We start from the raw sequence: 16,523 nt of genomic DNA, 5'->3' as shown, positions 1-16,523 counted from the left end.
GGTAAACGGAAACAACGTCACTTAACCACCACTCATTTAAATACCCTTGCATCGTTACTTAAACAATAAATAAATGCCATTTAATGCCTTTAAATGTTAAAAAAAATTGAAAAAACTATTGTTATGTAAGAACTTATTAAAATCATGTGAATAAACACATAAATAATACATGATAAATGATGCTTCTTATATAAACATTATATGAAGTATAATGTGGTAAATAAAAATACACCATCCACAAGCCTTAAGGATCCTAATAATTTATGCTGCTGCTGACTATTTGGAAGCCCCTACCGAAGATACTATAAGTTACTGTAAAAGGCGCTATTGAAAATAGCGTAACACTCCTATTTACACTCTATTTATATAAATGGAAAACTATTACTTATTTAACCAAAATTGATGGAGTTTATAAAAAATTGATAGACTTTTTATGAAATTGTAAAAAGTCGAACTGGCTTACTGAATACTAAATACTAGACACTATCTAGTGAGGCTTCTGAGTCTTAAGATGCATGCAATGGATAATCTATCATTGCCCGGGTAAAGACAGGCATCCAGTCTTAATTGCCAGATCAATTCTCTCCCTTCAAGAATTAAAGAATCCGCTCCCCCCCTGCCATCTGATTGGACTTGATTGATGATGACAAAAGAAAAAAGATGGAGGGGATGATCCTTTACATGTTTGTCAAAGCATTCTCCACCTTACCCTTTCTAATAGCATATATATATTTGTTCATAAATACGCTGATGCAATTTTCTGTCAGTCTTACCGACATAAACTGGGCTGTGGGAACACTTAGCTAGATAAACTACCCCTGTACTACTATTGAACCTGCCTTGTATTCTGTATCTAGAGTCCCTTATGGCGAAGGTTGATCCCTCTGAAATATACCTACAGTATCGGCACATGTTACATTTGAACATTCCTGATCTTGTCATCCTTGGTTCAGTTTTAGATTACAAAATACTGTTGAGGTTTTGACCCCTCCTGAACATTATTTTGGGATATTCCATTAGTCTCCCTGCATAGCCTATCCTGCAAGATATAACTCCAATTTTTATGGATGATAGAGAAAATACCCTTTACATCCACGTTATAAGTTAGGATGAAGCTACAGGGGTAAGGTGTCTCGGCTGCAGTTTTAAATGTACTTTTTCTATGACTGATATTGGAAGAATTCAAAATGGGTACATAAAAGCCTGACACCCGCTTGTTATGGACTTCAGATTAAATCCAAAATTAGGTCAGCCGGGTAACCTCTCGAGAAAAAGGCCCTCCATGAATTTACATTCATTGACAAAATCGCTATCTCTGGTCACCATTCTCGCAGCTCTCACCAATTGACCCTTTATGATGGATTTCTTTTGGGCAAAGGGATGACAAATGTTGAACTGGAGATAACTGTTAGCCAGAATTTACCGAAAAGAAACTTTCTCTATGTAACATTTAGCTTTTTTGTCTTTTGAAAGTTCTACATCTAGATATGAAATCCTGTCACTTTCCACACTAAAGGTGAATTTTAAGAAATCTGTAGAAGAGTTGAAATGATTTAAAAGTTGGTCCACTATATCGCTATCACCTTTTAGGATGATAAAAATATCCAAAAAGCGCGTGTACAACAGTACCCTGTCCTGAAACAAAGGATATGTAAATACGTATTCCCTTTCCCAGACTGCCAGCAAATTTGGTGATGGTGGTCTGGGAAAGGGAATATGTATTTACATATCCTTTGTTTCAGGACAGGGTACTGTTATACACGCACTTTTTGGATGACATTTTTATCATCCAAAAAGGTGATGGGGATATAGTGGACCAACTTTTAAATCATTTCAACTCTTCTACCGATTTCTTAAAATTCACCTTTAGTGTGGAAAGTGATAGAATTTCATATCTAGATGTAGAACTTTCAAAAGACAAAAAAGCTGTTACATAGCTAGAATTCACTGAAAAGAAACTTTCTCTAACAGTTCTATCCAGTTCAACATTTGTCATCCCTTTGCCCAAAAGAAATCCATCATAAAGGGTCAATTGGTGAGAGCTGCAAGAATGGTGACCAGAGATAGCGATTTTGTCAATGAATGTAAATTCATGGAGGTCCTTTTTCTCAAGAGACGTTACCTGGCTGACCTAATTTTGGATTTAATCTGTGAAGTCCATAACAAGCAGGTGTCTGGCTTTTATGTACCCATTTTGAATTCTTCCAATATCAGTGATGGAATAGGTACATTTAACACCGCAGCCAGGACACCTTACCCCTGTAGCTTCATCCTAACTTATAATGTGGATGTAAAGGGTATTATTTCTATCATCCATAAAAATTGGAGTTATATCTTGCAGGATAGGCGATGTAGGGAGACTGTAACGGAATATCCCAAAATAACATTCAGGAGGGGTCAAAACCTCTAGTATTTTGGAATCTAAAACTGAACCGAGGATGACAAGATCAGGAATGTTCAAATGTAACATGTGCCGATACTGTAGGTATATTTCAGAGGGATCAACCTTCGCCATAAGGGACTCTAGATACAGAATACAAGGCAGGTTCAATTCTAGTACAGGGGTCGTTTATCTAGCTAAGTGTTCCCACTGCAAAGTTTTTTATGTCGGTAAGACCGACAGAAAATTGCATCAGCGTATTTATGAACAAATATATATATATGCTATTAGAAAGGGTAAGGTGGAGAATGCTTTGGCAAAACATGTAAAGGATCATCCCCTCCATCTTTTTTCTTTTGTTGTCATCGATCAAGTCCGATAAGATGGCAGGGGGGGGGAGCGGATTCTTTAATTCTTGAAGGGAGAGAATTGATCTGGCAATTAAGACTGGATGCCTGTCATTACCCGGGCATCAATGATAGATTATCCATTGCATGCATCTTAAGACTCAGAAACCTCACTAGATAGTGTCTAGTATTTAGTATTCAGTAAGCCAGTTCGACTTTTTACAATTTCATACTCTTATCAATTTTTTATAAATTCGATTTATTTTTTATAAACTCCATCAATTTTGGTTAAATAAGTAATAGTTTTCCATTTATATAAACATAGAGTAAATAGGAGTGTTGCGCTATTTTCAATAGCACCTTTTGCAGTAACTTATAATATCTTCGGTAGGGGCTTCCAAATAGTCAGCAGCAGCATAAATTATGATCCTTAAGGCTTGTGTATGGTGTATTTTTATTTACCACATTGCACTTCATATAATGTTTATATAAGAAGTATCATTTATCATGTATTTATGTTTATTCACATGTTTTTAATAAGTTCTTGCATAACAATAGTTTTTCAATGTTTTTTAACGTTTAAAGGCATTAAATGGCATTTATTTATTTAAGTAATGATGCAAGGGTATTTAAATGAGTGGTGGTTAAGTGACGTTGTTTCAGTTTACCATATTCTGTGTTTCTGAGGAAGTTGGTGTACTTCAAGCCGACAAAAAGCTTGTGAGAAGCTTAAAGTCTAATAAAGAGTGCATTATTTTATTTAAGTGTTCCGGACATTATTTTGGAGTTTCCGAGGAATGAAGGAGTGTAGTGTGTCCTACTTTTGGTACATCCATGTCGAGAACACATAATGGTAGGCTAGGGTTGGAGACCCACTCATAATTCTTTGTAATGCTTGGAGCTTTATCTGCTTCATGTACTACTAGTTACAGAGAAAAATAAATGCTAAGTGTTTTGCAAGCTTTTAAAGCCATAAAACACTCAGCAGATGCTATCAGAAAAGCAGTAAAACATGGCCCATTACACTTTGTGCCACTCAAATACCCAGATTTTTGCAAAACATTCAGATTTTTGCCTCATATGGGAAGGGCGACAAGGAGACATGGTAGTGGAATGAGGAAGTACAGGAAAATATACAGACAAAGAGGTTTGCAAAGAAGTGGGATTGTCAGAGAGATCAAGAAAGTAGACAGGAGTATAAGGAGATGAGGTGCATGGCAAAGAGAGAGGTGGTGAAGGCCTAGGATAGGGCATATGAAGAGTTGTATGAAAGGTTGGACACTAAGGAGGGAGAAAAGGACCTGTACTGATTGGCTAGACAGAGGGACCGAGCTAGGAAAGATGTGCAGCAGGTAAGGGTGATAAAGGATAATGAGGGAAATGTACTCACAAGCGAGGAGAGTGTGTTGAGCAGATGGAAAGAGTACTTTGAGGGGTTGATGAATGAAGAGAATGAGAGGGAGAGAAGGTTGGATGATGTAGGGATAGTGAATCATGAAGTACAATGGATTAGCAAGGAGGAAGTAAGGATAGCTATGAAGAGAATGAAGAATGGAAATGCTGTTGGCCCAGATGACATACCTGTGGAAGCATGGAGGTGTTTAGGTGAAATGGCAGTGGAGTTTTTAACCAGATTGTTTAATGAAATATTGGAAAGTGAGAGGATGCCTGAGGAATGGAGAAAGTGTTTTGGTACTGATTTTTAAGAATAAGGGTGATGTGCAGAGCTGGAGTAACTACAGAGGGATTAAACTGATCAGTCACAGCATGAAGTTATGGGAAATAGTAGTGGAAGCTAGGTTAAGAAGGGACATGATTATTTGTGATCAGCAGTATGGTTTTATTGCCGGGAAAGAGCACTACAAATGCGATGTTTGCTCTGAGAGTGTTGATGAAGTACAGAGGATGTCAGGAGGAGTTGCATTGTGTTTTTGTAGACTTAGAGAAAGCATATGACAGAGTGCCTAGAGAGGAGTTGTGGTATTGTATGAGGAAGTCAGGAGTGTCACAGAAGTATGTAAGAGTGGTACAGGATATGTACAAGGGTAGTGTGACAGCGAAGAAGTCTGCGGTGCGAGTGACATTTGCATTTAAAGTGGAGTTGGGGTTACATAAAGGATCAGCTCTGAGCCCTTTCTTATTTGTAATGGTGATGGACAGGTTGACAGATGAGATCAGACAGGAGTCCCCCTGGACTATGATGTTTGCAGATGACATTGTGATCTGTAGTGAGTAGGAAATAGGTGGAGGAGACCCTGGAGAGATGGAGATATGCTTGAGAGAAGAGGAATGAAGGTCAGCAGGACTAAGACAGAATATGTGTGTGAATGAGAGGGAGGATAGAGGAATGGTGAGGATGCAAGGAGTAGAGATGGCAAAGGTGGATGAGTTTAAATACTTGGGGTTAATAGTTCAGAGTAATGGTGAGTGTGGAAGAGAGGTGAACAAGAGAGTACAGGCAGGATGAAGTGGGGGAAGAAGAGTGTCAGGAGTGATTTGTGACAGATGAGTACCTGTAAGAGTGAAAGGGAAGGTCTACAAGAGGGTAGTGAGACCAGCTGTTATATGGGTTGGAGACAGTGGCATTGACAAAAAGGGAGGAGTTTGAGCTGGATGTGGCAGAGTTAAAGATGTTAAGATTTGCACTAGGTGTGACTAGGGTGGACAGGATTAGGAATAAGTATATTAGAGGGTCAGCCTACGTTGGAAGGTTTGGAGACAAAGCCAGAAAGGCAAGATTACATTGGTTTGGACATGTGCTGAGGGAGGGATGATGAGTATATTGGGAAAAAGATGCTAAGGATGAAGTTACCAGGTAATAGGAAGGCCTAAGATAAGGTTTATGTATGTGAGGAGAGAGGACATGCATGTGGTTGGTGTGACAGAGCAAGATGCAGAGGACAGGAAGAAATGGAAACAGGTGATCCGCTGTGGCGACCCCTAATGGGAACAGCCAAAAAGGTGATGATATTCAGTGTGACACAGATAAAAATGAGTGGTTTTCAGACAAACCACTGAGGATTGAATTCACTAAATACATGACAGAAATTTGAGTTTCCAAGTTCATATCCTTCAGAAAATGCAGGCAAACACATCCTGTTATTGTACCTACTTTCTAAGTTTATAAAAGAAAGGGACAACTTACTAGAATGTACAGCAGGCAGAAATAAATCTTTTATTCTATTTGCTGATCAGTACTGGCAGAATTTTCTGTCTAGTGCTAGACCTGACCTTAACAAAAGATCAGGTCTCGCGCCCCTCTGGTGCTTAACTGGTTTGTCTTTGAATATCGCAGCATAATCACAGCGCTCCATGTACTACATAAAGCATGTCTTCAGGTTTACAGTTAGATCTCCACATTTTACAGGTGATTAACAGGACAGTTTATTTTAATGTCTGTAAGTTTTTCATTTCTAGTAATTTTCTATGCTGAGAGCTTTTTGGTTGAAGATCTTGTATGTAAAAGCATAAGTTTATGGAAGGACACTAAATAAACTATTTAACAAACCTTTTTATGGCTGTGCAGTCAGTGTGAATGCAGGTGGTTGGTGGACAATACCAGCAGGCTGTTGCAAAGCAACCTGTAGCCATCTGTCTTTGTTTATATTGTAATCTCTACCTCTACCAAAATAAAAATTCCAAAGATAACAGCATTTCCTTACATGAGCATCTATTCAGATACTCAGGTTGAGATTAAAAAACTGCAAAAGTTCAGTGACAAAGCAATTAGTATCCAAGATCTAATGACAGTAAGTAACATGACAACTCGGAAATTCTATTTACAAGTCTAATGCATGATAATAGTAATGTGACTGGTGTTCTTGTCTCCTCCAGTGATTTCTTTCAGTCATAAAACTTAGATTAGAGTGTAAAGATAACTAAGTTTAGACATATAAAATATGTGCAGGTTGTATAACTAAGTCCATTCTTGTATTATGTTTTCTTTTTTATTTCCAATTCTTTAAATTAATTTTGCAGCTTCCATAGTTGACTGTCATCTTGGTGACGGATTCTCTCCTCAGTCACTAGATCTACCATGCCTGTTAGCTTCCACCAGACTTAGCTTGACCTACGTCTTGGGCCACAGAGGAGATAGGGAATTCTGGTACAGTGTCATTCTGCTAATGGGATTACTTTTCTGTTTATGCTGTGGCTTTCCCAACTAGTCCAGTGTACCTGTGATGCCCTCGGGACAGATTTTCAATGGACATGCTGGCGTATCATCCTGCATCTGCAGTGACTCAGTCACTGCCTCCATCTCCCTTAGACAATGTCTCCCCAGCTTCTGAAGAGAATCTAAAGTGAGGCATGCCTGGGTCCTCTGTCTAGGATAGACATGCCCAATCTCCCACACTAGTGCCTCAGACACCAGAGCTGCTAATCAGACATGGATTACCCGGGATATAGTCAGGGCCTTATCCTTTTCTGCTATGGCACACTAAATGTTTATTTCCAAATGATTAAATGTGGACAAATTGTGGCATAACATTTAAAGAAATATTTAGTAATATACAATTTCAAGAAAATGGACTGTTAACATATTCAGGCTATGGTAGCTGTATTTTTACAAAAGTAGTAGTTATTCAATGAGCATTGCAGAGAAACAAAAATAGAGTGAAGAGTGGAGGGAGACTTAAGATGAGGAGGGGATCTAGTGAAAGGAGGCTTAGTTTGGAGTGGAGGGGGATGAATCAGTGAGTGAAATATTTACTAGAAAGATAGGAACTGCTGCAACCCTCTTCCTTTGGATCCTGTTGCTAAAGCTTCTGCCTATGCCTGCGACTTCTGCTTCCACTTAAATAACAAAATTGATAAGGAAGTCCCAGTCCATACCAAATATAATGAGACATTTAAAAATAAACTCCTGCAGTGAAATACCTGTAAAAATAAATTATAAAACAAAATAAAGAAATTGCTTAATGCTTGCAAGGTGTCTCATTCAACCTCCTTTAACTGCACACTTAAGCTAATTAAAGAGCTTAAGGGAGCCATTAGAAAACTCAAATCTGAGTAGTAGCCACTGTAATAAACTGAGGCTGCCAGCCTAGCTAGATAGAATTTTGTACATAATTCTTATGTCATTCTAAATATGAACATGATCCACAAGCTTGTGTTATAAATTTAAGGAAACTGTGTTATGTGCAGAGGATCAAGACTGTAACAGTGCACCCTGCTGGAAGAAAGCAGAAATGTGTGTAAACTCTATGCCTATGTAATATATGGTTTCACAGTAGAAAACTGGGACATACAGAGTTAACTTGCAAACTCTAAGAAAATAAACTGGTAATAAAATCATTTTATGACTGTGTGTGATCTCAAACTAAGAGAGGATGTCTGAGCTAGGAGCATCTTTCTATTGTCTTAAGTCAGAGATAATTACTAGGTTTCACATGCAAAGTATCTTTTATTGCTGTGACTTCCTGGCAGCTGCAAATCACAAAGAAATATTACATTTTAAGTTCTGTGAGCCTGGGAAACTTAAGCAAAAGTGACAAGAATGATGTAATCTGAAATTACTCAGCAGTAATGTGTATTATCAATTTAAAAACTATCCCAAAGAGAAAGATTGCATTTTTATTTGTCTTCAGACCTGTTAACAGCTCACCAGCACTGTGCCTTGCTCTGTAAGTTATTTTGAACAGTGATTTCTTAGAGATGGACAGAAGTATAGTAAGCTTAGTGTAGATGTTTTCTATATTTATATCAGACTGTCCTACAATGTTTTAAAGTATTTCATGTGATTTCTGAACTCTCTAATGTCATTGTGTTTGTTGGTATTGTCTTGTGTTTTTAGTATTTATTATTAAATATAATTCAACCTTTTAAATGTATCTGTTTTGTGTAGAGATATTTAAGCTCTTGGGGTACTTGCATGTATTTGGTGATACTGTATAAGCCACTGTAGAATAGCCTTAAAAGTTCAGTCACACTTACCAATTGGATAACAGCAACCTTGCACAGTAGAATTGGACACCCTTTGGCAAGGGTTTTGTATTAGCTAAGAGTGGTTGGTGGCAGGTGGTACTACCGTAGTCTGGGCAGAAGGGGACATAGCTAGTAAACCTGTGCCAGCCTTCCCCAGGAGTGTGTGTTTGCATTTAAATCAAATCTCAGTGTATGTCAGCTACTTGGGCAGGGACACAAAGCACTGGTTGGACTGAGGGTGCTACAGGTTTTGGCTTGACCACTCAGCTGAGATCTGAATCCTGTAGCTGTGCCACTGGGGAGTCTTACTGGGGATCTGGAGAGACTGGGAGAAACCAGATCCAGATTGACTGTGACATCTCTGTGCTTTTAAGGGAAATTGTACTTTACTGTGGGTGTACTTGAGGCTCCTTGATTACTGGGCCAGTGCATGGGTGTTGCATATTAATTGTTTGGCAGTGGTTGGATATCCACATCCGATATTAATTGTTTGATAGTGGTGAGTTAGCCACATCACATATTAATTGACTTTTACTGGTATAGATAGTGAATTCCTGTAGCTTGTGTACAGTGATCACTGAAGGTATTTTTGTACTCTAAATCAGCCATGCAGTGAACATTGAGAGTTCAGATCACAACTGTATTTCTTTTGATAGCTTAGTTAGTCAGGGAAAGCAGGCAAGCATGTCAGCAGAGCAGTATGGCAAGCTGATAAGGAGCCAGTTGGCTGAGATGTGCCAGGGTAAAGGACTGGAGCATGGAAACCTGACTAAAGCAGACATGATTCTAGCTTTAGTCACAGCTGCATCAGAAAATAGCAACCATGAGGATGATCAGACTGGCTGTGGCGATGTACAGCACTCAGGGAATGGACAGCTCAACCTTTCTATAGAGAACTTAAAAATCCATCTAGAGCTAAAGGGACTTGAGTTGGAGGCCAGGAATTTGGAAATAGAAGCTGAGGAGAAGGAGTGGCAGAGGCAGCATGTAAAGGAGATGTTGGCTCTTCACCATAGTCATGGAGGTAATGGGGAAGGTAGTGAGTGGACTCCAGAAGCACAAAAGGTCAAATTCTTTCCACAATTTAAAGAGGGGGATACTTTTGATAGTTCATTCATATGTTTGAGAGGGTATGTAAACAGTATGATGTTGACCAAAGGCTCTGGGTACGGTTCCTGTCCCCCTTACTCCATGGTAAAGCTGTAAATGTTCTATCCATACTATCTGATCATGACATTTTAAACCATAATGCTGAAAAGAATTGTTTGCTAGAATTTAAGCTAATCTCTGAAGATTGTAGGAAAATGTTGTGAGTATAGACGCCAGGCAGATGCAAGTGTGTGTGAATGTGTTGCTGAACTGAGCACTTATTTTCATAGGCAGGTGAGTGGATGTCAGATCACCACTTTTTTGAAGGGCTGGCCGACTTTTTGGTGAGGGAACAAGCCCTTAGCACTTTTCCTGAGGACATGAGGATTTGGTTAGCTGATCGACAATGCCTTACTCTTGTGAGCTGGGGAAGAAGGGAGACCTATACCTAGCAAGCAGGGCATACATGAACAGGAAAGGGACACCCAGTACTGATCATGGGTCTAAGGGAGCCCATAGTGAACAGCCGAGACTGTCCAACAGAATCTGCCAGTAGCAGGGGAAGCCACTAGTCCAAGTACATGTCCAGGACCTAGGGTTAAATGTTTTGAATGCAACCAGTGGGGCCATGTAGCATATAGATGTCCATGGAGGCAAGGTGGGAAACAAAAGATGGGAGAGCCAGTAAGTGGGGAAAAACAAAATGCCAATAGTAGGTTGTCCCGAGATAACAGTGGTACCAAACTACCATCCTGCAGATGTCCAGAGAGGGAAGAATTTTGATAAGGCAGTACCATGTGTTTATGTAGTTACACACAGTCAGGCTTGGAAACAAGCATGTGGGTCTGGTAGCCTGGGGGAGACCCAGACAGATTGCACACTTGCAGCCAAGACTAGTGAGGTGGTTACTTCAAGGAGGGAGCTACTCTAGCAGGGAGACTGAAGGTGACCCACAGTTGCTTGTTGGTAGTGACATTCCCTTGGACATAGTGACTGCAAAGGTTGAGTTGAGTAGTAGTACCCAGGCTGACAGTGAGGCACCACTGTCAGAGAAGGCCACACTTCCTGTGGAAGTGGAGCTGGGAAGGGTAACAGAGTTGAGTCAGGTTCAGCTCTCAGATCCTACATTACAAGACCTGAGGCAGCTAACTATTGAGGCACCCGATTCTCAAGGGAAGGGGGGAATCCTGTATACTGGGACAAAAGGTTACTGTATACAGTAGACCCCTGCAGGAGGACTAGAAGGTGAAATAATACAGCACTTGGTAGTGCCTAGAGCCTACAATCTGGCACTTCTAGCCATAGCCCACGATATTCCCTTTGCAGGTCATATGGGCATGAAATGTACAAAGAGATGTATTATGCAGAGCTTTTATTGGCCTGGGATTTCCAGAGATGTAACAAGGTACTGCAGGACCTGTGAGCAGTGCCAAAAGATAGGCAAGGCAGGAGACAAGGTGAAAGCTCCTTTGTCTTTGCCTGTGATTCAGGAGCCATTGCAGAGAGTAGCTAAGAATATTCTGGGGCCTCTGGGTACCCCAAGTTCCACAGGAAAAAAAGTATATCATAGTGGTAGTAGATTATGCTACAAGATACCCTGAGGCATTGGCTTTGTCCTCCATTGAGACAGAAAAGGTGGCAAATGCTTTGTTAGAGATTTTCAGCAGGGTAGGTTTTGCAAAAGAAGTACTGACTGACAGAAGTGCCAATTTCATGTCAGATCTGCTGGCTTTTTTGTGGAAGCACTGTGGGGTGAAGCACCTAAAGACAACCCCCTACCATCCCCAGACTAACGGTCTTCTTGAGAGGTTAAACTCTACTCTCAAGTCCATGCTATGGGCATCTGCAGACCAGTTTAAGAGGGATTGGAACAGATACTTGCCCCATCTGTTTGCTTACAGAGGGGTTCCCCAGGAATCCACAGTTTCACCCTTTGAGTTGTTGTAATATTGCACAGTAGAATTGGACACCCTTTGGTAAGGGTCTTTTTAGTAGCTGATAAGAGTGGTTGGTGGCAGGTGGTACTACCCCATAGTCTGAGCAGAAGGGGGCATAGCTAGTAAACCAGTGCCAGCCTTCCCCAGGAGTGTTTGCATTTAAATCCAAATCTCAAACTGTTCATCGGCTACTTGGGCAAAGACACAAAGCACTGGTTGAACAGAGAGGGTGCTGGAGGTTTTGGCTTGACCACTCTGCTGAGATCTGAACCCTATAGCTGTGCCAGTGGGGAGTCTCATTGGGGTTCTGGAGAGAAAGGTAGAAACCAGCCTCAGACTGATCTCTGTGTGCTCTTAAGGGAAATTGTACTTTACTGTGGGTGTACTTTTTATCCGCCCCATGTTGATGTCCCTTACTGGTTCATAGGTTCATAGATTATTACTAAGCTAACTGCCCTTGAGCCATTTAAAGCCTAGCCAATTATCCCTTCTGAGACTCAAACCCTACATCTTGTGTGAGTAAGGCAAACACCTTAACCATTAGGCCACCCTCCCAACCCAAAAAGGTTGCTCCTCCCCAGGAAGACACACACACTCTCACACACAGTTGCAAGTGCAGGATTCAAACCCCTACCTAACTACATTATGATACTACAGCAGTACGCATTTACATGACGAGCTATACACTGGTGTTAGTGGTGAGGATTGAGTCTCCTTGATTACTGGGCCAGTGCACAGATGTCACAGCCACTAAACTCAAAAATAATACAAATCTTTATGTCAGGAGGTTAAGAACTAAAACTCAACAATGCTCAGAGCTTAAAAGTAATAAAAGTCAAAATAGTCAGGAAACCGAGGGATAAAAGCTCCGTAGTCACAAAAACTAACAAATAAATGTATATAAAAACAAGCAAACTACGGAGCTACCATGTGATAAATAAGGCAGCCAAACGAGGAAAACTTCGAAGTAAAAATCCAAAAGGATGGTTCTCAACTTCAATCCAACATAGACAGTTGATAAAAGTCCACACAGGAACACATAAACCAGGATAAAAACTCAGGTTTATTATAACAAGAGGTGAGCGCTTTCGCTATGAGCTTCTTCAGACCTAATAACATTTACAATCAGAACAGACCAAAGTATATATAGGTTTCATTAATCAATTAATACACCAATTAACAACCAGAGTATCTTAAAGGTAAATAAGCATTATTCTAAATAACTACAAGGGATAAAAACCTATAAACATATAAAACATATAAATATATATATATATATATATATATATATATATATATATATATGTAAAAACATATACTTATTATTTATTTATTTATTTAAATTTGTTGACCGGGAGTGTCCGACTGGACGTGGGTTCATTTTCAGCGGAGGCCCGGGGAGAAAAGCTCCACAGTAAAATAAACAGACAGTAGTTACATTGGAGTACATAGTGATTAACAATTTAACATAGAAATTACTTACAACATATTTACAGATGAAGAACATAGTACATTAGTAGACAACTAGAATCTTATCTGTGAAGTACATAACAGGCATTAACAAATGTAACAATGAGAAGTTCATGCTGTATAATAAGTACTAGGCTTATGAGCATCTGAGCTTGCTATCATCAAGGTAGTTAGTGGAGGTGAAAGAAAGGTAGTAGTTGGATGGGGTGGATGATATTAGAGTGGGAGTTGCAAGGGCATAGCCAGCATGTTTTTAGGTGCACTTTTAATAAAGTTTGAAGTTGGTGCATGATGGTACGGAGGTAATTGTGAGTGGGAGTGAGTTCCATAATTTGGCTATGGCGCAAGAGAATAGTGCTTCACCAGCAGAGTTATTGGCTTTAGTGATCTGCAAGTGATTTTTGTTGCTGGATCTTAGTGGTCTGGTGGTGCGATAGGGTTGGAGTAGATTCTGGAGGGATGGGACATTTAGTGGATGGTGTACTAGTTTGTGGGTGAGTGAGAGTTGATATCACTGAAGGAGGTGAGGGAGTTCAAGCCAGCCCAGTTCAGCAAGTGAGAGACAGTGGTGACTACGGTAGGATGCCCCTGTGGAGAATTTTGCGATTTTGTTGTAGCAGGTCTCTAGCTTGTTTAGATCACATTGCCTTAGGTTGGTATATACTGGAGAGGCATAAAGTAGGGTGGAGATAAGGTGGGAATTTGCTATTGAAATCTTTGCTGCTTTGGTGAGAAATTGTTTATTTCTGTATAATGCTCCTAGTTTTTTGTGGACTTTTTATGGTCATGGATATGTGAATGTCAAATTTTAGTTTATTGTCTATTTCCACTCCTAGCAATTTGGTGTGTTCAGTTGGGTATATAGTGGTGTTGTCTTTTGCTGTGATGTTAAAGTGAGAGTTGTTTTGAGTATGTTTGGTGGGTTGGAAGATGAGTAGTTTAGTTTTGTTTGGGTTGAGTATTAATTGGGCATCGGATAACCATGTTTCAACAGAGGAAAAGGCTTCCTGTGTGACTTTTGCAGTTTGGGTAGGGACTGGGCTGAGCAGATGATGGTAGAGTCATCTGCGTATTGGATGAGTGTGCCATGTTTGGTGGCAGAGGCTAGATTATTGGTGTAAACAGACAAAAGTAGGGGTCCAAGGATGGATCCTTGGGGAACCCCTATGGAGACAGGTAGTTGGGGAGATATGTCATTCTGCCATACAACGGATTGTTGGCGGTCAGACAGGTAACTCTGAAACCAGTTGGTGACTGATTGTGAGAAGGATAGGTTATTGAGGACAGAGATAAGTTGTTTGTGTGGGACCATGTCAAATGCTTTAGATAGGTCTAGGAAAGTAGCAGAGGAGAGATAGCCATTGTTTTTATGCTGAAGGATAGTGTTTGTAAAGGAGAGTAAGGCAGTGGTGGTGCTATGGTTTGGTCAGAAACCATGCTGAGTACTGGAAAGGAGGTTGTTAGTAAGGAGGTAGTGTGAGACCTGAGAGTGTATGCATCTCTCTAGTATTTTGGAGAGTGGAGAGAGAATAGCTATGGGGTGGTAATTGGTTAGTTCTGCAGAGGGTCCGCCTTTGTGTAGGGGAATTATATGTGAGACTTTCCACAATGTGGGAACGTAACTTTCTGACAGATTCGTTAACCAAGATGGATGCTATTGTGACAAAGTAACAGAACATAAATAAAGAAAATATATATTTATGTATAAAAAATATACAAATAAAAACAACACTAGAGAACGGATTATTCATTTATGTAGCCTCCTTCTTTTCAAAGCAGGTTTAATGGAGGCTCGTTCATTTAAACCTTTACCCCTATCACCCCTCAAGACAATAATCCAACAGGTTTCCCTGTACTCTGTGTATGTCCTAATATCCCCTTGTCTAACACTATTGTTGTTGGATTCAGTGACCTTAAAATTAAAAGTGTGCTCTATGCCTAATTCATTAACATGTTTAGAAAGTGCATTATTAAATAACTTATTCCTTATACTATATAAATGTTCTCTAATACAATCACGTAGAACTCTATTAGTCTTTCCAATGTAAAATGCACTACAGATATTACATACTGCCAGGTATACTATATTGGAGGACATACAATCATGATGGCCTAAAAATTTAAAGGACTTACACATATCTGGATGAAAAAACTCAGTCTCGGTACTATTATGAGAGCAATAATTACATGAGCCACATGGCTCAGTAACCCCAAAAATCCATACAACCTCTATTCTCATTCTTGTGGCACAATAACCTTTTCAGGTTCTTATGGTTCTTATACCTAAAACTAGGGGTTTGACCAACGATATCCCCTATATCACTGTCAACTAAGAGGATAGACCAGTATTGCTCAAAAAGTTTCGTAACATGTCCAGTGTCACTTGAAAAATGTAATGGAACTTTGGTAAATCTGGGTCTAATATTAACAAGGGGTGTGGATATACACTCATTCGGACCAAAATATGGTTTGGCTCTAGTTTCTCTCAAAGATGTAAGATCATTCCATTGCCTCTCTAACTCTACATGTGAATAGCCCCTTTCTATCAAATTTTCGCCAATATTGGTAAGTTCAGAAGAAAAACCAATTTCAGATGAGTTCATCCTGGATGCTCTCATACCTTGCCCTCTAACTAAATTCCTAAAGATGTAACCAGGATGCATACTTGTCCTAAATAAAAAAGCATTCTTATGACATGCCTCACGGTGGACACCAGTATTAATAATACCCGAATCCAATTTCTGAATATATACATCAAGATAATCTATAAAATCAAAAGAAAATTTAAACGTAAATTTCAAGCAGGTCATCAGGTTGTTCACTTCCTCGAAGAAGGCATTAAACACCGAGTACGGACCACTCCATAAAATAAACAAATCATCCACAAATCGCCTATAAAAAAGAACATGCTCTATAAAATAGTTCTGTGTAAACAAAACATCATGTTCCTATTGAGCAAGGAACATGTTGGCGTAGCTATTGGCACAAGAAGTGCCCATAGCTATGCCATGTTTCTGCAAATAAATATTCTTCCCATAAATAAAAATATTATTATTGAGGACAGTTTCCAAAAGGAAGCATAATAACTCTATCTGTACACTTGTATAATCACTATGTAAACTTAAGTATTTTTGGATAAATTGGATACCAAGATCATTCGGTATCATAGTAAACCGTGATTGGATGTCCATTGTGACAAAAGCTATATCTTGTAAATCAGTCATGCTACCCACGCAACCATAAAGGTCAGTTAAAAATTGTTTAGAGTCCTTTAAAACAAACGAGTCTAAACTAAACTAATCACAGGACGTAGATACTTCTCTACATACAGAGATAAAGGCTCCGTGACCCAACCACCCCCTGCTACTATAGGCC

The sequence above is a fragment of the Protopterus annectens genome, chromosome 3.part1, assembly GCF_019279795.1.
Source record: "Protopterus annectens isolate FY-2018-M chromosome 3.part1, PAN1.0, whole genome shotgun sequence".
NCBI classification, from domain to species: domain Eukaryota; kingdom Metazoa; phylum Chordata; order Ceratodontiformes; family Protopteridae; genus Protopterus; species Protopterus annectens.
This window is presented reverse-complemented; position numbering follows the sequence as displayed.